A 25,897-nucleotide genomic window follows, 5' to 3' on the forward strand; every position below is an offset into this window, starting at 1 on the left:
TTGAATGGAGGAGTACATTCAATAGGCCAAAAGGTGTAATTATACTCATATCACTTATTAATATGAACTTATGACAAGTTCATGGGATGATATGAAGTCCTACCAAATGCCAGCCGTCATTGGCAGAGTCATCGAGTATAAGAGTTCGGAAGTCATAATCCATAATTCAACTGGAAGAAATTCTCGCCAGATTTCTGTTGCTTTGTTTATGTGACATTGAGAGAGGCCATTCACATTGCTAATGGACAAAGCTTTACAGACTTACTCATTTCAGAAGTTGTGGAGCTGATATCTGTTGTTTGACTTGTTTGTGTTGGAGTGGAGCTCTCGGTGGTTGTAGATACTTCTGTGCTCGATGTCCCTGACGTGAGTGATGTTGAGGTTGATGATGGACCTTTTGTAAATGTTGAAACAGAAATAGTTATCAGGGTGGTAGATGTTGTTGAGGCTCCATTAAAACACAGATACTCAGCACGGTAGTTGAGGTGAAATTAGTTGCCTATTTCCTTTTTCACTCACAACATTATGGACGGGTGATATGAAGTCCTACCATATGCCAGCCTTCATTGATAAAGGCGTTGAGTATAATAATTCGGAAGTAATAATACATATTTAAACTGGATCAAGAAGTTCTCCCCAGTAGATCTTTGTTACTTTGTTCAGGTGACACTGAGAGAAACTATGCACATTGCTAACAGACAAAGCTTTGCAGACTTACTAATTCCAGAAGTTGTCGAACTGATATCAGTAGTCCTTTCACTTGTTTGTGTTGGAGTGGAGCTCTCGGTGGTTGTAGATACTTCTGTGCTCGATGTCCCTGAAGTGAGGGATGTTGAGGTTGATGATAAACCAGTTGTAAATGTTGAAACAGGAATAGGTGTCGGAGTGGTAGATGTTGTTGAGGCTGTATTAAAACACAGGTATTCAGCACGGAAGGTGATGTGAAATTAGTTGCTTATTTCCATTTTCACTTACTACATTAAGGATAGTGAGTAGTTGAAATGTGAATTGTTGAAACTGGAGAAGATGAAAAGCCAGTACATGTGTCAGGATAAAGTGGAATAACTGAAGGTCAACAGGCATATTTGCAGCATGAGCTGTTGTGAGAAGAATGATTGAAAATGGAATAGTTGTAACTTAAATATTTGCAACAGCAGGAAATTATTGGTTATTCCTTATTATTATTTTGCAGGTCACATTGTACAATCTTGATCAAGGGTTTTGAGGAGATCAAAAAGATGATTAATGAGTGTAGGGCATGGATGTTGTCCACATATATTCCAAGAAGCCATTTGATAATGTTCCTCGTGGTGGGCTGATCCAAAAGACTAAGATGCATGAGATTCACAGTGATTCACAAGTGTGAGTTGTTGCACTGGGGGGAGGTAATTGTAAGGGGATAATATACAGTTAATGACCGACCCTATACAGCATTGATGTTCAGAGGTATATTGTGGTGCAAGTCCAGAACTTACCAAAATGTGCATCACTAATTGGCACTTCGAAGGGAAATATAATTCAACCAGGAATGGATGATGGAGTAGAATCGATAGGCCAAATGAGTAAAAAATAACATCATAGTGGGATAACAAATTCATTTGATAGGCTAGCCTTCACTAGCAGAGGCATTGAGAATAAAAGTTAGGGACGCATAATACATATTTAAACTGCAACAGGAAATTGTCCCCACTAGATCTGTGTTACTTTATTTACCATTTTCACTTACTACATTAAGGACAGTGAGTAGTTGAAATGTGAAGTGTTGAAACTGGAAGAGATGAAAAGCCAGTACATATTTCAGGATAAAGTGCAATAAGTGAAGGTCAGCAGGCATATTTGCAGCATGAGCTGTTGTGAGAAGAATGATTGAATGGGGAATAGTTGTTACAGAAATATTCGCAACAGCAGGAAATTATTGGTCAAGTGATTAAAAAGATGGTTGATGAGGGTAGGGCATGGATGTTGGCCACATAGATCTCAGTAAGCCATTTGATAACGTTCCTCATGGTGAGCTGATCCAAAACATTAAGATGCATGAGATTCGCAGTGATTCACAAGTGCGAGTTGTTGCACTGAGGGTGGTTGATTGTAAGGGGATAATATACAGTTAATGTCAGACCCTTAACAGAATTGATGTACAGAGAGAGCTTGGGGTGCAAGTCCAGAACTTACCAAAAGGTGCATCACAAGTTGATAGTTCGGAGAGAAATATAGTTCAGCCAGGAATGAATGGCGAAGAAGACTCGATAGGCCAAATGAATAAAAAATAACTTCATAAAGAAGTCATTTAACAGCAATGATGTACAGTGGGATATTAGAGTGGGTCCATAACTTACTGAAAGTAGCAGCACGAGAGTTGAGAGGGAAATATAGATCAGTCAAGATTGAATGGAGGAGTAGATTCAATAGGCCAAAAGGTGTAATTTTACTCATATCACTTATTAATATGAACTTATGACAAGTTCATGGGATGATATGAAGTCCTACCAAATGCCAGCCGTCATTGGCAGAGTCATCGAGTATAAGAGTTCGGAAGTCATAATCCATAATTCAACTGGAAGAAATTCTCGCCAGATTTCTGTTGCTTTATTTATGTGACATTGAGAGAGACCATTCACATTGCTAATGGACAAAGCTTTACAGACTTACTCATTTCAGAAGTTGTGGAGCTGATATCTGTTGATTCACTTGTTTGTGTTGGAGTGGAGCTCTCGGTGGTTGTAGATACTTCTGTGCTCGATGTCCCTGACGTGAGTGATGTTGAGGTTGATGATGGACCTTTTGTAAATGTTGAAACAGGAATAGTTATCAGGGTGGTAGATGTTGTTGAGGCTCCATTAAAACACAGATACTCAGCACGGTAGTTGAGGTGAAATTAGGTGCCTATTTCCTTTTTCACTCACAACATTATGGACGGGTGATATGAAGTCCTACCATATGCCAGCCTTCATTGATAAAGGCGTTGAGTATAATAATTCGGAAGTAATAATACATATTTAAACTGGATCAAGAAGACCTCCCCAGTAGATCTTTGTTACTTTGTTCAGGTGACACTGAGAGAAACCATGCACATTGCTAACAGACAAAGCTTTGCAGACTTACTAATTCCAGAAGTTGTGGAACTGATATCAGTAGTCCTTTCACTTGTTTGTGTTGGAGTGGAGCCCTCGGTGGTTGTAGATACTTCTGTGCTCGATGTCCTTGAAGTGAGGGATGTTGAGGTTGATGATAAACCAGTTGTAAATATTGAAACAGGAATAGGTGTCGGAGTGGTAGATGTTGTTGAGGCTGCATTAAAACACAGGTATTCAGCACGGAAGGTGAGGTGAAATTAGTTGCTTATTTCCATTTTCACTTACTACATTAAGGATAGTGAGTAGTTGAAATGTGAATTGTTGAAACTGGAGAAGATGAAAAGCCAGTACATGTGTCAGGATAAAGTGAAATAACTGAAGGTCAACAGGCATATTTGCAGCATGAGCTGTTGTGAGAAGAATGATTGAAAATGGAATAGTTGTAACTTAAATATTTGCAACAGCAGGAAATTATTGGTCATTCCTTATTATTATTTTGCAGGTCACATTGTACAATCTTGATCAAGGGTTTTGAGGAGATCAAAAGATGATTAATGAGTGTAGGGCATGGATGTTGTCCACATATATTTCAAGAAGCCATTTGATAACGTTCCTCGTGGTGGGCTGATCCAAAAGACTAAGATGCATGAGATTCACAGTGATTCACAAGTGTGAGTTGTTGCACTGGGGGAGGTAATTGTAAGGGGATAATATACAGTTAATGACCGACCCTAAACAGCATTGATGTTCAGAGGTATATTGTGGTGCAAGTCCAGAACTTACCAAAATGTGCATCACTAATTGGCACTCGAAGTGAAATATAATTCAGCCAGGAATGAATGATGGAGTAGAATCGATAGGCCAAATGAGTAAAAAATAACATCATAGTGGGATAACAAATTCATTTGATATGCTAGCCTTCATTACCAGAGTCAATGAGGATAAGAGTTAGGGACGCATAATTCATATTTAAACTGCAACAGGAAATTGTCCCCACTAGATCCGTGTTACTTTATTGAGGTGACACTGAGAGAGACCATGCACATTTCTAACAGATAAAGCTTTAGGTACTTACTAATTACCGAAGTTGTGGAACTGATATCAGTAGTCGTTTCACTTGTTTGTGTTGGAGTGGAGCTCTCGGTGGTTGTAGATACTTCTGTGCTCGATGTCCCTGAAGTGAGTGATGTTGAGGTTGATGATGGACCTGTTGTAAATGTTGAAACAGGAATAGTTGGCGGAGCGGTAGATGTTGTTGAGGCTGCATTAAAACACAGATACTTAACACGGAAGGTGAGGTGAAATTAGTGGCTTATTTCCTTTTTAATTCACAACATTAAGGACAGTGAGTACTTCAAATGTGAATTCTTGAAACAGGAGGAAATGAAAAGGCAGTAGATAAGTCAGGATAAAGTGCAATAAGTGAAGGTCTTCAGGCATATTTGCAGCATGAGCATATCTTAAAAGAATGACTGTGAAAATGATAGTGGTAATAGGAATATTTGCAGCAGGAAATGGCGACGCTGCCTTACCACCTGCGGCTCGCCTGCAGTCCATCTGTTGTTTCTTTTTGTTGTTGTTTTCTTTTGTCCTGTTTTAGTTAATTTTAGTTTATTAGGTTGTGTATGTGTGGGGTGGGGGGTGGGAGAAACATGCTTTTGGTCTCTTTCTTCGGGGGGGATGCAACTTTTTCTTGTCGTATCCCCCGTCTCCATCTCCATCTACGCTGAGGCCTAATGGTGGAGCTGGCGGCCTCAGGGCTGTGACGGCGTTCCGGCATTCCGGCGGCAGACCCGACTTTGGGGCTGTGGCGGCGTTCCGGCGGCGGCCAGACTTCGGAGCTATTCTGGCGTTCCGGCGGCGGCGGCGGAAACGGCGGCCCGACGTTGGAGCTGTGGCGGTGTTCCAGCATTCCAGCGGCGGCCCGACTTCGGGGCTGTGGCGGCGGCCACCCGACTTTGGAGGCTCTGCCGCAGGCCCAGTGGATTCGGCCGCGGGCCCAGTAGACCATATCATCGGGAGCTCGCAGGTCCCTGGTTGGTGACCTGATTTGCCGGAGCTCCCGCAACAATAGCTTCATCCGCTGGATTGGAGGGCGGCAGCCTCGGCAGCTTCGACAACCCCGGGCCGCGGAGTTTGAACCGGCCCGTTCGCGGAGCTCGGATTCAGCCGCCGGAATGACTTACTTACCATCACCCGGCAGGGTCACAACATCGGAAGCCTGGATCGCCTCAGCGCAAAGGGAGAAGAAGGAGGGAATAGACAAAGACTTTAAGACTTTTGCTTTCCATCGTAGTAAGGAGGTGCCTGGTGAAATCACTGTGGTGGATAATAAATTTGTGTTTATTGTGTGTTTTTGTTATTTTTATTATATGTATGACTGCAAGGCACAAAATTTCGTTCAGACCAAAAGGTCTGAATGACAATAAAGGATACTTTGACTTGAGGAGGAAAAGATTGGCCAATCATTATTATTATGTGGCAGGTCACATCTTACTATCTTAATCATGATTTTTGAGTAGCCCACGAATGTGATTGGTGAGGGGACGGTGGAGAATGCTGCCTACATAGATTATAGTAACCATTTCATAAAGTTCCTCAAGGTAGACTGGGACAAAATATTATGATGCATGGGATTCACCGAGATTTTGTCATATGGATTAAGGACTGATTTACTGAGAAATGATACATGGCTGTGGCGGGAGAACGATATTCAGGCTGCACATCTGTGACCAGAGGATTTCCACAGTAATTTGTGTTGTGATCTCAGTTATTTGCAAAATATTGGACAGTTCAGAGGGAGAAATAGATCAGCCAAGAATGAATGGTGGATTAGATTTGATGTACCAAATGGCCTAATTCTGCTCAAGGGACTTATAATCTTAAGAAATTATGAACAAGCTGTTGGAACGATATGTCTTATGATATGCTAGCCTTGAGACGGGTTGGTTAATTATATTACAGATAATACCAAGATTGCGACTTCCGGTTGGCGCCACGATGTGAGTGGAATCGCGCCATTACAGCTCCGAAAAAAACTGAATTTAAAACGGGGGTAAAAGGGTCAAACAAACGCACTTACCACAGGAGATCGATTGTGAACGGCTCCGGCAGCATTTAAAAGGTGCGTGACGTCATCAGGCGCGCGATTTTAAGAAGAAATTATGACCCAGCGCTCCCCCACCCCCACCGCTGGAAAAAAAGCTACGAGAAGGGAAACTGGCCTCAGCTCGGGTGCAACTGCTGCTTCTCAAGAAGATATCTCACAGAGGAAAGCTGAAATGGAGGAACTTAAGACTACCATTCTAGGTGAGATAAAGAAGCAGAGGAAGGAGTATATGGAGGAGATAAAGAAGCAGAGGAAGGAGTATATGGAGGAGATAAAAAGTTTAAAAGCGGATATGCTGGTGTCTCACGAGAAAAATAAAGAAGATAAAGAAGACTTAATAAAACAAGTTATAACGACGGTAAAAAGTATGATGGATGAGTGGAAGGAAAAGGCTAATGCCGAGTTACAAACTCAAATTGAGGATGTAAAGGAAATAGCTGCTGGGATGGAAAGAAAGCTGGATGACAAGATAGATCCTACTATAATTTCGCTAGACCAACAAGGCGAAGCAATTAAAGAGCTAACTAAAATTGCTGAAGTGAATACTAAGGAGACCGAAAAACTCCGTGCCGAGAACAAACGCCTCTTAGAATTATTACATAAAACAAACGAGAAATGTATCGATCTGGAGGGACGCCAACGCCGTAAAAATTTGCGTATAGTTGGTCTGAGCGAAGGTCGTGAGGGGAGTCAAGATCCTCGAAAATTTGTTGCAAAACTTTTAATGGATATTTTGAATTTGGATCATGAACCCCTGTTGAGCCGTGCACATAGGGCTCTAAGACGGGCCCCTGGGATAGGTTCATCGCCCAGACAAATGATTGTAAAAGTGGCCTTTGACCATGTCTTCGAAGAAATGATGAAGATAATAATAAAAAAGAGAAACCTGAAATACGAGGGAGACAACATCAGTATTTTTAGAGACTTCCCTGCAGAAGTGGCCAAGAAAAGAGCTCTATTTAAAGAAACAAAAGGTATTCTGAGGAATGTACAGAATACTAAGAATCTGAGATATGGCTTGATGTACCCAGCAATACTGAGAGTAACTTATGATGACAAGGAATATCGTTTCGTTAAGCATACTGAAGCATTGAAATTCGCCCGAGGCATACAGCAGAAGCCAGAAGATGAAGAGAGAGAAGATGCGGAGGAAGAACCCGAGGGAGAAGGAGAGGACTGAACTTTTATCATCGACCTGTGGTTATGAAATACTCACTTAGAAGGAAGTGGAATAATGGGCATTTAGTAGTAGTTCTGTATTAATTATTAGAAAATATTTAATTATTCCATGATAATAGTATTACATATTATAGTATTAAATACAATTGATATTAGTAATTAGCAAATAGTAATATGAATAATAGAAATAATTACTAAGTACTAAGTATATAAAGTTAGTACCCCACCCCAATATATATAGCATTTGAGATAGGAGCTGGTATAATCAACATCTTTTTTTTATTAAAAAAACGGAAGTCTTTAGATTAATGGCCACGTTAGTGTGGCTTTCACCTTCACATACTACACACTATACAAGTGTAGTTTCTTTTTTTTCTGAGCACCCTATTAACACTCTTTACTTTTTTTTTATTATTGATATTTCTTATTGTTTTTGTTTTTTATTGATCTTATATTATATATTATTTGAATGTAGATGTGAAGGATATTGTGTATTTAGTTTAAGAAGACATAGATGTGGATTAAGGTGGAAAGAAATTCTCATTGGATTGATGTCCGGGTGCAACGGGGAGCTGGGTGAGTCAAGAAGGCTACTCCAAAAAAAGCCGCCCTAATAGTAAAATGCATGATATAAAGGTGAAGACTGGGGGTGATGGAGTAACCTTCTGCAGTTGGAATGTAAAAGGCATTAATGAACCAATTAAAAGGGGAAAGGTATTAGCTCAGTTGAACAGATTGAAGACAGATGTCATTTTCCTTCAAGAGACTCATCTTAAAAAAGATGCTCAACATAGATTAACAGCTAAATGGATTTCTAAGGTGTATCATTCTACATTTATTCATAAATCTAGAGGAGTTGCAATAATTATTCGCAAAGGTATACCTTTCATACAAAGTTCTATTATAGAGGATAAAGAAGGCAGATATGTAATAATTACAGGGGAATTATATTCAAAAAAGGTAATTTTAATGAATATATATGCCCCTAATTTTGATAATCCATTATTTTTTAAGAAAATATTTAATAATATTCCTATATCCACTCAACACAATTTAATAATTGGAGGTGATTTAAATTGTACTTTAGATAATTATCTAGATAGATCATCCGCAAAAAGGAAAGCTGCCTCGAAATCAAGTAAATTCATAAATGCTTTTATCAATACATCTAATATTAAAGACATCTGGAGGTTAGATAACCCATCCGGACGAGAATATTCTTTTTTCTCGCCCGTACATGGAACCTATTCGAGGATAGATTATTTTTTAATAGATTCTAAATTACTTCCTTTTACGTATGATGCAAAATATCATAATATTATCATCTCGGATCATGCGCCATTAACATTTAAGATAAAATTAAAAGATATATCTAATAAAACTACTACCTGGAGATTTAACCCTCAGATATTAAAGGACAATGACTGTTGTAAATATGTGATGGATCAGATTAAATTATTTTTTGAAACTAATGATAATCCTGAAACTTCTCCATCACTATTTTGGGACACATTTAAGGCATTCATGCGTGGCGCAATAATATCCGCACAAGCACATCTCAATAAAGAAAATCGAAAAATAGAACAAAATTTAGAAAATGAGATAAAACGTCTAGATAATGAAAATATAAAACAGCCTTCCAAAGAGTTAAGTAATAAAATTGCATCAGTAAAATATAGATTAAATAAAATATATTCTAATCAAGTGATTAAACTTTTTCAACAAACTAAGCAAGTGTATTTTGAATTTGGAGATAAGCCACAAAAATTACTAGCACGACAGCTTAGAAAATTAGAAGATGAGAAGATGATACACGGAATTAGATCTGAGTATGGAAATATATTAATTACTCCAAAAGATATTAATGATAGATTTTTACAATATTATAAAAATCTTTATTCGTCAAAACTAACAGGACAAACAGATAGTATGGAAATATTTTTACAAGAATGTCAAATCAATAGCTTAGATCAGGAAGGTAGAGAATTGTTAAATGCTGAAATAACAGTAAAAGATATTATAGAATCAATTAGTTCGCTTAAGAACGGAAAAGCAGCGGGCCCAGATGGCCTGAGTGCAGAATTTTATAAAAAATTTCAAGATCTGATTTCCCCAAGATTACAAATAATGTATAGATATGCATATGACCAAGGAAAATTACCAGAATCTTTAAATGAATCCACAATTACACTCATCCCTAAAGTAGATAAGGATTTGGAAGATCCTGGATCATATAGAGCGATTGCCCTTTTAAATACAGACCAAAAAATATTAACTAAGGTCTTATCTAGGAGATTAAGTTTAGTGATCTCTAAATTAATACATTATGATCAAACAGGTTTTATCCCAAAACGTTACTCATCCCATAATCTCAGACGTTTGTTTAATATTATATATTCAAAAAGAATACGAGATACGGAACTAGCGGTTATATCACTAGATGCAGAAAAAGCGTTTGATCAGGTGGAATGGATGTATTTATTTAATATAATGGAAAAGTTTCAATTGGGGGATAGATTTTGTAAATGGGTAAGAATTTTATACTCGAATCCTATGGCAAGAATTTTGACTAACCAAATTTTATCAGCCAAATTCAAACTCTCTAGGGGATGCAGACAGGGATGTCCGTTATCACCCTTATTGTTCGCATTGGTGATAGAACCATTGGCGGAAAAAATTAGATCTGAACCTGAAATATATGGCTATAATACTGATACAACAATTAATAAAATTTCTTTATATGCAGATGATGTTTTGATTTATATTACAAAACCGGAAATTAGTATTCCCAACCTGCTAAACATTATAACTAAGTTTGGTGCATTTTCTGGGTATAGGATTAATTGGGATAAAAGCGAGATTATGCCAATAACAGGAATAAATCTTAATACATTACAACAATACCCATTAAAAGTAGTTACAGACAAACTTAAATATTTAGGGATTAACGTAACTAAAACTCATAACTCATTAATAAAATCCAACTATCCTCAACTATTAGATAAACTTAGAAAAAATATTTTATATTGGAAAACACTGCCTATATCCATGATTGGTAGAATAAGTGCCATAAAGATGGTATTTCTACCGCAGTTGTTATATTTGTTTCAGGCTATTCCTTTTTTTCTTCCGAAAACTTTTTTTTAAAAAATTGATAATATTGTCAATAGCTTTATTTGGGATTATAAAAATCACAGAATAAATAAAAAACATCTATGCAAAGCTAAGATAAATGGAGGATTAGCACTTCCAAACTTTTTATATTATTTTTGGGCTGTTCAGATTAAGAATATGAATTTCTGGTGGGTAAATATGGATCATGAACCGACATGGTTAAATATAGAAAAGGAGGACTGTCTACCTTTCAATGTAGGTTCGATAATTTTTGCACCAACGGAAGTACAAAAAAAATATTATAAAGACAACCTAATAATATATAATAATAGACGTATTTGGAAACAAATAGTTAAGACTCTACACTTGGATAATCTCTCATTTAGATTACCAATTATGAATAATCCATCGTTTAAACCTGCTATATTAGATGGGGGGTTTAAACAATGGGATGATTTAGGAATTACAAGGATAGAACATCTGTATAGAAAAGGAAAATTTCTTTTATTCCAGGAGTTACAAGATATTTATGGATTGTCTCCACAACATTTGTTTAGGTATTTACAAATTAGAGATTATATTAAATCCAATACACAAGATTATAAAAATAAAGAAGCAGGATTGTTAGATGAACTGTTTAATTTATATCCAAATACAGAAAAATTAATAGCCTATATATATAACATCATTTTGGATAAGGAGAATCCAATAACGGAAGTATATCGTCAAGCATGGGAAAATGAAATGGGATTGGCTATAACAAAAGAAAACTGGGAAGAAAGTCTACAACGAATACACCGGTGTTCATTAAACGCCAGACATATACTGATACAATTTAAAGTATTATATAGGTTACATTATTCGAAAACTAAATTAAATAGTATTTTTCCGAATCTCTCCGCTATTTGTGATAAGTGCAAGAAAGCAGAGGCAAATTTAATACATAGTTTTGTTACATGTCCTAAATTGAATTATTACTGGACAGAAATCTTTAAAGTTATTTCTGAAGTCATCAAAGTTAAATTGGACCCTAACCCAAAGCTAATAATATTTGGAATTCCGGATTTACATCTATCACTTACAGTAAATCAAAGAAATTTCTTTGATTACTGTTTAATAATTGGAAAAAAAATCATATTGAAATTTTGGAAGGGAACATTATCCCCCACAACCAAAATGTGGGCAACAGAGATGATGGAGACGTTACATCTGGAAAGAATTAGATTTGTCCTATTGGACAAGTATAATTCTTTTGAACAGATATGGTCTCCATATATACAGTATTTAGAGAAGTAGCTGTTCTTGGCAACACAGCTCGACGTGCACCCTGCGGGATTTGGTGAGAATAATTCATTTTTATATTGGAATTACATATATGTCTTTATTGATACTATCACTTGTAGTAGTGTTATTAATAATACATATTGTGGTTACTAAAAATGTTTTTTTTTTTTTTTTTTTTTTTTTTTTTTTCGTTTCTCTTTTCTTTCTTATATATAATCAAATTATTATTTAATCACTCTCTTAATGATTTATTCTTTCTCTATTCTTTCTCTATCATTATTTCTAAAAAAACAGTAGATAAGTATTACTAGTGTTTTACTTAATGCAAATTGAATTAATTTGATATAAAGTTGTTTGAAGCATTGTAATTGATTACCTTTAATAAAAAAATATATTACGAGATAATACCAAGATTGCTGGGGCAGTGGAATGTGCGGAAGGATGTCAGAGTACGCAGCGGGATATAGATCAGCTACAGAAATGTGCGGAGGGATGCACTGTAATCAGAGACAGTGTAAGTTGTTTTACTGTGGGAGGTTGAATGTTAGGGAAAAAAGAACAATTAATGGCAGATCCTAACAGCAGTGATGTACAGAGGGATCTTGGAGTATGTCCATAAATTATTGAAAGTATCATCGCAAGTTGGTAATTGAGAGGGAAATATAGACCAGCCAAGATTGAATGGAGGAGTACATTCAATAGGGTAAATGGCATAATTTTTCTCTTATAACGTGAACATGAACTTATGACAAGTTTATGGGATGATATGAAGTCCTATCATATTCCAGCCTTCATTGGTAGAGGCATTGAGTATACAGGTTACAGGGGTTACAGGGTTTCCTTTAGTGTCATTCAGACCGAAGTCTGAACGAAATTTCGTGCCTGCAGTCATACATACATACAATACAATAAAAAAACAACAATAAACACATATTAACATCCACCACAGTGAGTCCACATAGCACCTTCTCACTGTGATGGAGGCAAAAGTCTTAGGGCTGCAGTCTCTTCCCTCCGCTTCTCTCTCTGCGCTGAGGCGATTCCACACCGGGCGATGTAGCAAACAGTCCCGCGGCTCAAACACCGCGGCCCCGGGGTGGTCGAAGCTGCCGTCCACCAGTCCTGCTGACACAGCCACTGGCCGGCGGCCGAACCCCGGACTCAGGTCACCGCCGCCAGAACGCCATCCCAGTTAGGAAGTCATAATACACATTTAAACTGGATTAAGAAGTTCTCTCCAGTAGATCTTTATTCTTTGTTCAGGTGATACTGAGAGAAACCCTGCACATTGATAACGGACAAAGCTTTACAGACTTACTAATTCCAGAAGTTGTAGACCTGATATCAGTAGTCGTTTCTCTTGTTTGAGTTGGAGTGGAGCTCTCGGTGGTTGTAGATACTTCTGTGCTCACTGTCCCTGAAGTGAGTGATGTTGAGGTTGATGATAGACCAGTTGTAAATGTTGAAACAGGAATAGTTGTCGGAGTGGTAGATGTTGTTGAGGCTGCATTAAAACACGGATAATCAGCATGGAAGGCAAGGTGAAATTAGTTGCTTATTTCCTTTTTCACTCACAACATTAAGGACAGTGGGTAGTTGAAATGTAAATTGTTGAAACAGGAGGAGATGAAAAACTAGCACGTAGATTTCAGTAAGCCATTAGTTAACATTCCTCGTGGTGGGCTTGGGGTGCAAGTCCAGAACTTAGGAAAAGGTGCATCACAAGTTGATAGTTCAGAGGGAAATATAGCTCAGCCAGGAATGAATGGCGGAGTAGCCTCAACAGGCCAAATAAATAAAAATAACATCATAGCGTGATAAAGAAGTCATTTGATAGGCTAGCCTTCACTAGCAGAGGCATTGAGAATAAAAGTTAGGGACGCATAATACATATTTAAACTGCAACAGGAAATTGTCCCCACTAGATCTGTGTTACTTTATTTAGGTGACACTGAGAGAGACAATGTGCGTTGCTAACAGACAAGGCTTTAGAGACTTACTAATTTCTGAAGTTGTGGAACTAATATCAGTAGTCGTTTCACTTGTTTGTGTTGGAGTGGAGCTCTCGGTGGTTGTAGATACTTTTGTGCTCGATGTCCCTGAAGTGAATGATGTTGAGGTTGATGATAGACCAGTTGTAAATGTTGAAACAGGAATAGTTGTCGGAGTGGTAGACGATGCTGAGGCTACATTAAAACACAGATATTCAGCACGGAAGGCGAGGTGAAATTAGATGCTTATTTCCTTTTTCACTAACAACATTAAGGACAGTGAGTAGTTGAAATGTGAAGTGTTGAAACTGGAAGAGATGAAAATCCAATACATATTTCAGGATAAAGTGCAATAAGTGATGGTCAGCAGGCATATTTGCAGCATGAGCTGTTGTGAGAAGAATGATTGAATGGGGAATAGTTGTTACAGAAATATTTGCAACAGCAGGAAATTATTGGTCAGGTGATTAAAAAGATGGTTGATGAGGGTAGGGCATGGATTTTGGCCACATAGATCTCAGTAAGCCATTTGATAACGTTCCTCATGGTGAGCTGATCCAAAACATTAAGATGCATGAGATTCGCAGTGATTCACAAGTGCGAGTTGTTGCACTGAGGGTGGTTGATTGTAAGGGGATAATATACAGTTAATGTCAGACCCATAACAGAATTGATGTACAGAGGGAGCTTGGGGTGCAAGTCCAGAACTTACCAAAAGGTGCATCACAAGTTGATAGTTCGGAGGGAAATATAGTTCAGCCAGGAATGAATGGCGAAGAAGCCTCGATAGGCCAAATGAATAAAAAATAACTTCATAAAGAAGTCATTTAACAGCAATGATGTACAGTGGGATATTAGAGTGGGTCCATAACTTACTGAAAGTAGCAGCACGAGAGTTGAGAGAGAAATATAGATCAGTCAAGATTGAATGGAGGAGTAGGTTCAATAGGCCTAAAGGTGTAATTTTACTCATATCACTTATTAATATGAACTTATGACAAGTTCATGGGATGATATGAAGTCCTACCAAATGCCAGCCGTCATTGGCAGAGTCATCGAGTATAAGAGTTCGGAAGTCATAATCCATAATTCAACTGGAAGAAATTCTCGCCAGATCTCTGGTGCTTTGTTTATGTGACATTGAGAGAGACCATTCACATTGCTAATGGACAAAGCTTTACAGACTTACTCATTTCAGAAGTTGTGGAGCTGATATCTGTTGTTTCACTTGTTTGTGTTGGAGTGGAGCTCTCGGTGGTTGTAGATACTTCTGTGCTCGATGTCCCTGACGTGAGTGATGTTGAGGTTGATGATGGACCTTTTGTAAATGTTGAAACAGGAATAGTTATCAGGGTGGTAGATGTTGTTGAGGCTCCATTAAAACACAGATACTCAGCATGGTAGTTGAGGTGAAATTAGTTGCCTATTTTCTTTCTCACTCACAACATTATGGACGGGTGATATGAAGTCCTACCATATGCCAGCCTTCATTGATAAAGGCGTTGAGTATAATAATTCAGAAGTAATAATACATATTTAATCTGGATCAAGAAGATCTCCCCAGTAGATCTTTGTTACTTTGTTCAGGTGACACTGAGAGAAACCATGCACATTGCTAACAGACAAAGCTTTGCAGACTTACTAATTCCAGAAGTTGTCGAACTGATATCAGTAGTCGTTTCACTTGTTTGTGTTGGAGTGGAGCTCTCGGTGGTTGTAGATACATCTGTGCTCGATGTCCCTGAAGTGAGGGATGTTGAGGTTGATGATAAACCAGTTGTAAATGTTGAAACAGGAATAGGTGTCGGAGTGGTAGATGTTGTTGAGGCTGTATTAAAACACAGGTATTCAGCACGGAAGGTGATGTGAAATTAGTTGCTTATTTCCATTTTCACTTACTACATTAAGGATAGTGAGTAGTTGAAATGTGAATTGTTGAAACTGGAGAAGATGAAAAGCCAGTACATGTGTCAGGATAAAGTGAAATAACTGAAGGTCAACAGGCATATTTGCAGCATGAGCTGTTGTGAGAAGAATGATTGAAAATGGAATAGTTGTAACTTAAATATTTGCAACAGCAGGAAATTATTGGTCATTCCTTATTATTATTTTGCAGGTCACATTGTACAATCTTGATCAAGGGTTTTGAGGAGATCAAAAAGATGATTAATGAGTGTAGGGCATGGATGTTGTCCACATATATTTCAAGAAGCCATTTGATAACGTTCCTCGTGGTGGGCTGATCCAAAAGACTAAGATGCATGAGATTCACAGTGATTCACAAGTGTGAGTTGTTGCACTGGGGGAGGTAATTGTAAGGGGATAATATACAGTTAATGACCGACCCTAAACAGCATTGATGTTCAGAGGTATATTGTGGTGCAAGTCCAGAATTTACCAAAATGTGCATCACTAATTGGCACTTCGAAGGGAAATATAATTCAGCCAGGAATGAATGATGGAGTAGAATCCAGAGGCCAAATGAGTAAAAAATAACATCATAGTGGGATAACAAATTCATTTGATATGTTAGCCTTCATTACCAGAGTCAATGAGGATAAGAGTTAGGGACGTATAATTCATATTAAACTGCAACAGGAAATTGTCCCCACTTGATCCATGATACTTAATTGAGGTGACACTGAGAGAGACCATGCACCTTTCTAACAGATAAACTTTAGCTGCTTACAAATTTCCGAAGTTGTGGAACTGATATCAGTAGTCGTTTCACTTGTTTGTGTTGGAGTGGAGCTCTCGATGGTTGTAGATACTTCTGTGCTCGATGTCCCTGAAGTGAGTGATGTTGAGGTTGATGATGGACCTGTTGTAAATGTTGAAATAGGAATAGTTGTCGGAGTGGTAGATGTTGTTTAGGCTGCATTAAAACACAAGATACTCAGCACGGAAGGTGAGGTGAAATTAGTTGCATATTTCCTTTTTCACTCACAACTTTGAGAACAATGAATAGTTGAAATATGAAATGTTAAAACAGGAGAAGATGAAACACCATACATATGTCAGGGTAAAGCGCAATCAGAAAAGTTCAGCAGGGACATTTGCAGCAAGAGCTGTTGCGAGAAGAATGATTGAAAATGGAATAGTTGTAACAGGAATATTTGCAACAGCAGGAAAATATTGGCCAATCCTTATTATTATTTTGCAGGTCACATCGTACAATCTGAATCAAGTTTTTTGAGGAGATCATAAAGATGATTGATCGGGGTAGGGCATGGATGTTGCCCACATAGATTTCAGTTAGCCATTTGATAACGTTCCTCGTGGTGGGCTGATCCAAAAGATTAAGATGCATGAGATTCACAGTGATTCACAAGTGTGAGTTGTTGCACTGAGGGAGGTTGATTAAACGGCAACAGGAAATTGTCCCCACTAGATCCGTGCTACTTTATTTAGGTGATACTGAGAGAGACCATGCATGTTGCTAACAGATAAAGCTTTAGAGACTTACTCATTTCTGAAGTTGTGGAACTGATATCAGTATAATAGTTAGGAAGTCATAATACACGTGTAAACTGGATCAAGAAGTTCTCTCCAGTAAATCTTTGTTACTTTGTTCAGGTGATATTGAGAGAAAACATGCACAATGGTAACAAACAAAGCTTCACAGACTTACTAATTGCAGAAGTTGTGGAACTGATGTCAGTAGTCATTTCACTTGTTTGTGTTGGAGTGGAGCTCTCGGTGATTGTAGATACTTCTGTGCTCGATGTCCCTGAAGTGAATGATGTTGAGGTTGATGATAGACCAGTTGTAAATGTTGAAACAGGAATAGTTGTCGGAGTGGTAGACGATGTTGAGGCTACATTAAAACACAGATATTCAGCACGGAAGGCGAGGTGAAATTAGATGCTTATTTCATTTTTCACTAACAAGATTAAGGACAGTGAGTAGTTGAAATGTGAATTGTTGAAACTGGAAGAGATGAAAAACCAGTACATGTGTCAGGATAAAGTGCAATAAATAAAGGTCAACAGGCATAATTGCAGCATGAGCTGTTGTGAGAAGAATTATTGAAAATGGAATAGTTGTAACATAAATATTTGCAACAGCAGGAAATTATTGGTCAATCCTTATTATTATTTTACAGGTCACATTGTACCACGCTGATCAAGTCTTTTGAGGAGATTAAAAAGATGGTTGACGAGAGTAGGGCATGTATGTTGTCCACATAGTTCTCATTAAGCTATTTAATAACGTTCCTCGTTGTGAGCTGATCCAAAACATTAAGATGCATGAGATTCACAGTGATTCATAAGTGCGAGTTGATGCACTGAGGGAGGTTGATTGTAAGGGGATAATATACAGTTAATGTCAGACCCTTAACAGCATTGATGTACAGAGGGAGCTTGGGGTGCAAGTCCAGAATTTACCAAAAGGTGCTTCACAAGTTGATAGTTCGGAGGGAAATATAGTTCAGCCAGGAATGAATGGCGAAGAAGACTCGATAGGCCAAATAAATAAAAAATAACTTCATAAAGAAGTCATTTAACAGCAATGATGTACAGTGACCCATACATTAGATTGGGTCCATAACTTACTGAGAGTTGAGAGGGAAATATAGACCATTGAATGGAGGAGTACATTCAATAGGCCAAAAGGTGTAATTTTACTCATATCACTTATTAATATGAACTTATGACAAGTTCATGGGATGATATGAAGTCCTACCAAATGCCAGCCTTCATTGGTAGAGGCATCGAGTACAAGAGTGCGGTTGATGATGGACCTGTTGTAAATGTTGAAACAGGAATAGTTATCAGGGCAGTAGATATTGTTGAGGCTGCATTAAAACACAGATACTCAGCACGGAAGGTGAGGTGAAATTAGTTGCCCATTTCCTTTTTCACTTACAACATTATTGACGGGTGATATGAAGTCCTACCATATGCCAGCCTTCATTGATAAAGGTGTTGAGTATAATAGTTAGGAAGTCATAATCCATAATTCAACTGGAAGAAATTCTCGCCAGATCTCTGTTGCTTTATTTATGTGAAATTGAGAGAGACCATTCACATTGCTAATGGACAAAGCTTTACAGACTTACTCATTTCAGAAGTTGTGGAGCTGATATCTGTTGTTTCACTTGTTTGTGTTGGAGTGGATCTCTTGGTGGTTGTAGATACTTCTGTGCTCGATGTCCCTGAAGTGAGTGATGTTGAGGTTGATGATGGACCTGTTGTAAATATTGAAACAGTAATAGTTGTCGGAGTGGTAGATGTTGTTGAGGCTGCAATAAAACACAGATACGCAGCACGGAGGGTGAGGTGAAATTAGTGGCTTATTTCCTTTTTCACTCACAACATTAAGGACAGTGAGTAGTTCTAATGTGAATTGGTGAAACAGGAGGAGATGAAAAGCCAGTACATGTTTCATGATGAAGTGCAATAAGTGAAGGACAACAGGCATATTTGCAGCATGAGTTGTTGTGAGAAGAAGGACTGTGAAAATGATCGTTGTAACAGGAATATTTGCAACAGGAGGAAAAGATTGGCCAATCATTATTATTATTATGTGGCAGGTCACATCTTACTATCTTGATCAAGATTTTTAAGGAGCCCACAAATGTGATTGATGAGGGAACACGGAGAATGCTGTCTACATAGATTATAGTAACCATTTCATAAAGTCCCTCACGGTAGGCTGGGACAAAATATTATGATGCATAGGATTCACAGAGATTTTGTCATATGGATTAAGGACTGGTTTACTGAGAAATGATACAGGGCTGCGCCAGAAGAACAATATTCAGGATGGAGATCTGTGACCAGAGGATTTCCACAGCAATTTGTGTTGGAAACTCTGTTATATGCAAAATATTGGACAGTTCAGTGGGAAAAATAGATCAGCCAAGAATGAATGGTGGAGAAGACTCGATGGATCAAATAGCCTAATTTGGCTATAATCTTACGAATTTATGATCATGCTGTTGCAACGATATGTCTTATGATATGCTAGCCTTCAGACGGGTTGGTTAATAATATTATAGATAATACCAAGATTGCAGGAGTAGTGGAATGAGCGGAAGGATGTCGGAGTACACAGTGGGATATAGATCAGCTGCAGAAATGCACAGAGGGATGGAAGATGCACTATTATCACAGGCAGTGTGAGTTGTTTCACTGTGGGAGGTTGAATGTTTGGGAAAAATGAACAATTAATGGCAGACCCTAACAGCAGTGATGTACAGAGGGATCTTGAAGTATGTCCTTATCCTACTGAAAGTATCATCACAAGTTGATAATTGATAGGGAAATATAGATCAGTCAAGATTGAATGGATGAGGACTAAATGGCATAATTTTTATCCTATGAATTATGAACATGAACTTATGACAAGTTTATGGGGTGATATAAAGTCCTACCATATTCCAGCCTTCATTGGTAGAGGCATTGAGTATAATAGTAAGATTAAATGAGAACTTACCAGTTTGAAGTTTGATCTTTATTTTATTAGTTACGATGAGGGATTACGTGAAGCAGGCCGTTCAGCCGCACGTGCGTCAATTTTCAAAGCAGCGGTGTGAAATCACAGATAATAATAACAGTGACTGAAGTATGATAGTAAGATGAAAGAAAACTAGAACTACCAGATGAGCTTAACGAGGGCTGGGAGCGGAGGGCACGTATTCCCTCATCGTAACTCCTCATAAAATAAAGATCAAACTTCAAACTGGTAAGTTCTCGTTTAATCTTACTATTTTACTTCGGAGTCACGTGAGTGACTACGTGAAGATTTCAAAGCTCTGTGATTTCATGCTGTGAGAAAACAAGTCTACACAACCACAACTGCCTCATTGACAAATGAGGGAAAACATTCATGATGCATACAGTCATGACATAGATTTAAACATGCTGATGCTGTTAAATAAGCAATAACAATAATCACATCTCCCATCCTGATGGAACCTATAACAGAACATAAAATAAATTGAGAAATACCCCAGGTCTGGCAACGGGTTATTATTAACATGTTTGAAAATGTTGTTCGTTTGACCACGCTACAGCCGTTAGGATGTGGTCCAGCAGAACGTAATTAACCCTTGCTTCTGCTGTTATAGCAGCCTGGTGGAGTGAGATCCGGATCAGTATCTACTCCTGCATAACTCAACTCAGTTTTAACACCTGGCAAGATCTGAGTAGATTGGTTCTTATAACATCTTTTGTAACTAACAATCGTAGTTAGCTCAGAGTCTCAAATGCTCTTGGTGACCTTGACGTATTGTTGTAAATGTGTGTCCCCACATAACAAAAGGTCCCTGTGTATGTCTTGAACTATCTTGAGACCTGACACCCCTACTGCTCTGCTTAAATTAATTATAGCATAAAATCTTATGCATATATTCACTTAGTACCATAAGTGGGACATAAATGATTGGTTATTCACCCACTGTTCTCTAACGTTATGCAGGGTGTCTTTTATTTGACCACTCTAATAGCCTACACTCATTGTAGTGTGCGATGTACATCAGTGAATTGTTATGCAAATATTCCTCTATTTTTCCTAATGGGACCTGTATCTTAAGATGATTATGCTTTCAGCAAACTGATCTCATCATAAAGTGGACAGCCTTTATTCAATCTCTGGCTTAGTCTCTACGTCATAACTGACATTAGGGTAGCGTGTTATAGAAATAATCTCATAAGCAAATGAGCAGGATTGCGTACATTTGAGGTTGACAGCATACCCACCAGAGCAGAAATAAGGGATGTCATTAGGTATACAAGTGCACTCAGTTGCTAGTACCTATGCAATAAAAGATCGTTCTTTTGTTATTCAATAGTCTCAAGATATTGTTGATGGCTCATTAGCAGCCAATAGAATGGATTTCCCTTTCATCATACAGCATGAGGTTTACATAGTGCAGGTTAATAAATTATAAAATTTGGTGGAATATGTCTGGATATTTGCAGATATAATTATGCACAGTGTTGCATGAGTTATTGTCTAACTCAACAGTCTATTGGGACTACGGTCCAGTTAAGAACAATGGCCATGTATGCAAGTTAGCATCATGATATTAACAACTCATGTTTTTTTCCTACCATTAATGGTTTATCTGTTTAAGTGTTTCACACACAGATTGTGTCACTGCATGAAACCACAGAGCTTTGAAATCTTTACGTAGTCACTCACGTGACTTCGAAATAAAATAGAAAGATTAAATGAGAACTTACCGTTTGAAGTTTGATCTTTATTTTATGAGAAGTTGAAGTGAGGGATTACGTGCCCCCCACTCCCAACCCTATTCTCATAAAGATCATTCGGTAGTTCTAGCTCGTAAACGTCCTATAGCTTAGGTCAGCAACTATTCTGTGGTTTCATACAGCTACGTTGAAGATTGACGCGCATGCGGGCAGGCGGGCTCGTCACGTAATCCCTCACTTCAACCTCTCATAAAATAAAGATCAAACTTCAAACGGTAAGTTCTCGTTTAAGCTTTCTATTTTGATTGTTTTCTATTGGTGTTGTACAAGCGAGGGAGGTTGTAGAAGGCCCTGATTCCTGATATCTGTTTGATTCATATATATTCACACCCCAACTGGGACAGGAAGTTTTCCCGAGTAGAACTGTGTTACTTTGTTTAGTTGACACTGAGAGAGACCATGTACATTGCTTGCAGACAAAGCTTTATGTACTTACAAATGTCTGAAGTTATGGAAATGATTTCACTTGTTTGTGTTGTAATGGAGCTGTCGGTGGTTGTAGATACTTCTGTGCTCAATTCCCTTGAAGTGAGTGATGTAGAGGTTCATGATGGAACGGTCGTAGATGTTGAAACCGAAATAGTTGTTGGGGTAGATGTGGAGGCTGCATTATAACACAGATACTCAGCACGGAAGGTGACGTGAAAATAGAAATAGATCACCCAGGAATGAATGGCAGAGTTGACTCAATAGGCCAAAAGGCCTCATTTTGCTCCTGATTTATAAACGTATGAACTAATGAACAAGTTCATAGAGTGATAGTCTTATGATATGCTAGCCTTCATTAGTGGGGCATTGAGTATAAGGTTTGGAATTCATGATGCAGCTTTATGGAAAATTTCTGGACCATTGACCACAGACTACAATGCAGCCTGGTGGCGCAGCGGTAGTGCTGCGTCCTTACAGTGCCAGAGACCCGAGTTCAATCCTGATTATGGATGCTCTCGGTACGGTGTTTGTACGTTCTTCTATGAACTGTGTGGATTTTCTCAGAGATCTTCAATTTCTTCCCACTATCCAAAGATATACAGATTAGTAGAATAATTGACGGTGTAAATGTAAAAATTGTCCCTAGGATAGGGTAGTGTAGTGTTTATGTAGTGTCGTGTTAATGTGGGGGGATCGCTGGTCATTGTGGACTCGGTGGGTCGAAGGGCCTGTCCCCGTGCTGTATCTCTAAACTAAAATAAACACAGGAGATTCCACAATGATAGTTTTTGGTGTTTTTCTCTTGGTGTGGTTCAAGCAGGGACAGTTGTATCTTATCCTGATTCCTTTTGTCTGTCCTTGTTTGATTCATATAAAATCACATTCCAACAGGAATAGAAAATTATTCCCAGTAGATCTGTGTTACTTTGTTTAGGTGACACTGAGAGAGACCATGCACATTGATAACTTACAAAGCTTTACAGACTTACTAATATCTGAAGTTGTGGAACTGATATCTGTTGTTGTTTCACTTGTTTGTGTTGGAGAGGAGCTCTGGGTGGTTGTAGATACTTCTGTGCTCAATGTCCCTGAAGTGAGTGATGTTGAGGTTGATGATGGAAATGTTGTGACAGGAATAGTTGTTGGAGTGGTAGACGTTGTTGCGGCTGCAGTAAAACACAGACACTCAGCATGGAAGGTTAGGTGAAAATAGATGAATATTTATTTTTTCACTCACAATATTGTGGACAGTGAGTAGTTGAGATATGAATTGTTGAAACAGGAGGAGAAACACCAGTACATATGTCAGCATAAAGTGCAATAAGTGAAGGTTTACATGCATATTTGCAACTGAGCTGTTGTGAGAAAAATGACCGAGAAACTAATAGTTGTAAAAGGAAAATAGACACAAAAAGCTGGAGTAACTCAGCGGACAGGCAGCATCTCTGAAGAGAAGGAATGGGTGACGTTTCGGGTTGAGACCCTTCTTCAGACAGTAAAAGGAATATTTGCAACATGAGGAATAGAGTGGCCAATCCTTATTATTATGTGGCTGGTTACATCTTACAATCTTGAACAAGTATTTTGAGGAGCTCACAAAGGTAGTTGATGAGGGTAGGGCATGGATGTTATCTACATTGATTTTAGTAAGCCATTTGATAACGTCCATCATGGTAAGCTGATCCTAAAGATTAAGATGCATGAGATTCACAGTGATTCCCAAGTGTGAGTTTTTGCACTGAGAGAGGTTGATTGAAAGGGGATAATATACAATTTATGGCAGACCCTTAGCAGCATTGATGTACAGAGTGAGTTTGGGGTGAAAGTCTAGAACTTAGCGAAAGGTGATTCACAAGGTGATAGTTCAGTGGGAAATATAGATCAGCCAGGATTGAATGGCGGAGTAGACCCGATAGGACAAATGGACGGAATTATGAACTTATGAACAACTTTAATAACCTACAAACTTATCAACATGTTAATAGGGTATTAAATAAGTATTATGATTATGATTAGGTAGAAACATTGAGTATAAGAGTTAGGAAATCATAATGCAGCATTATGGAAATTTCTAGACCAGAATAGTCTACATTAATGGATTTTAGTGGTTTTCTATTGTTGATGGTCAAATGAAGGAGGTTAAGAATGTCCTGATTCCTGGCATCGGTTTGATTGATATATATTCACACTCAAACTGGGACAAGAAATTCTCCTGAATAGATCTGTGATACTTTGTTTAGTTGACACTAGAAGAGACCATGCGCATTGCTTACGGACAATGTTTTATGTACTTACTAATTTCAGAAGTTGAACTGATTTCAGTAGTCGTTTCACTTGTTTGTGTTGGAGTGGAGCTCTCGGTGGGTGTAGATACTTCTGTGCTCGATGTCCCTAAAGTGAGTGATGTTGAGGTTGATGACGGAACTGTAGTAATTGTTGAAACTGGAATAGTTGTCGGAGTGGTAGATGTTGTTGAGGCTGCAGTAAAACACAAAGGTGAGGTGAAATTAGATGCATATTTCATTTTTCACTCATGACACTGAGAACTGTGAGTAGTTGAAATATGAATTGTTGAAACAGGAGGAGATGAAACACCAATACATTTGTCAGGATAAAGTGCAATAAGAGAAGGTCAACAAACATATATGATGGATGACTGAGGCGAGTCAATGCCTATTATGTTCTGTGTGCAGAAGCAAAGCAAGAGTTTCATTGTCCTATCAGGGACACATGACAATAAACTTGAACTTGAACTTGAACTTGAACTTGAACTAGTTGAGGCCAGTTCATTGGCTATATTTAAGAGGGAGTTGGATGTGGCCCTTGTGGCTAAAGGGATCAGGGGGTATGGAGAGAAGGCAGGTACGGGATACTGAGTTGGATGATCAGCCATGATCATATTGAATGGCGGTGCAGGCTCGAAGGGCCGAATAGCCTACTCCTGCACCTATTTTCTATGTTTCTATGTTTCTATCTGCAGGGTGGCATCTTCTGCCGTGCGAACCACCAAAGTATCCAGATGTGAAGGGTGAGTGAAATCAATTGCCATAATGTCAAAAGTGTCTATTTCTGAAGTGTGCTGGGTGCTTGACCTCCTTCTTCTTCTTTTGTGTGGCATGCACAGCCTAAAGTTGTTGGACAACTTGTTCTATTTGAACTTCCGTTTACGCACATCAAGTTGTTTGCATTAGTCGAAACAGGGAGGACCACGTGAAGGTTGCAATCTTCCACCCCGCTTGACCTCCTGGGAGCACAGGAGAAGGTGACACTAACAGCCACAGTCTTAAAAGGATCCGCTTTAAGACAATCAGCCATGAAAACATGCCTCACGTAGCTCACCTGGTTAACACGGAACCGACATTTTTGGGGATTCAGTTTTAGAAACATAGAAACATAGAAATTAGGTGCAGGAGTAGGCCATTCGGCCCTTTAAGTTTACTTCCCTGGCACGCTTGAGAACCTTCTTCAAATTGGCACCATGTTGTTCCATGTCTT

At 38.4% G+C, this 25,897-nt stretch overlaps 1 protein-coding gene and 1 long non-coding RNA gene across 2 annotated transcripts in view; both read right to left on the minus strand.

Annotated features, from left to right (window-relative positions):
* Window positions 1-25,897, minus strand: part of LOC116979505 (serine-rich adhesin for platelets-like) — a 1,930,096-nt gene that overhangs the window by 1,620,566 nt on the left and 283,633 nt on the right. The gene's annotated exons all lie outside the window — the stretch shown is intronic.
* LOC116980032 lies at window positions 2,692-3,164 on the minus strand. Its single transcript, XR_004413828.1, has 2 exons — window positions 3,103-3,164; window positions 2,692-2,778 (listed from the first exon to the last, which is right to left on the minus strand). It is a non-coding gene; the product is annotated as an uncharacterized LOC116980032 (long non-coding RNA).

The sequence above is a fragment of the Amblyraja radiata genome, chromosome 13, assembly GCF_010909765.2.
Source record: "Amblyraja radiata isolate CabotCenter1 chromosome 13, sAmbRad1.1.pri, whole genome shotgun sequence".
In the NCBI taxonomy this organism is placed as follows: domain Eukaryota; kingdom Metazoa; phylum Chordata; class Chondrichthyes; order Rajiformes; family Rajidae; genus Amblyraja; species Amblyraja radiata.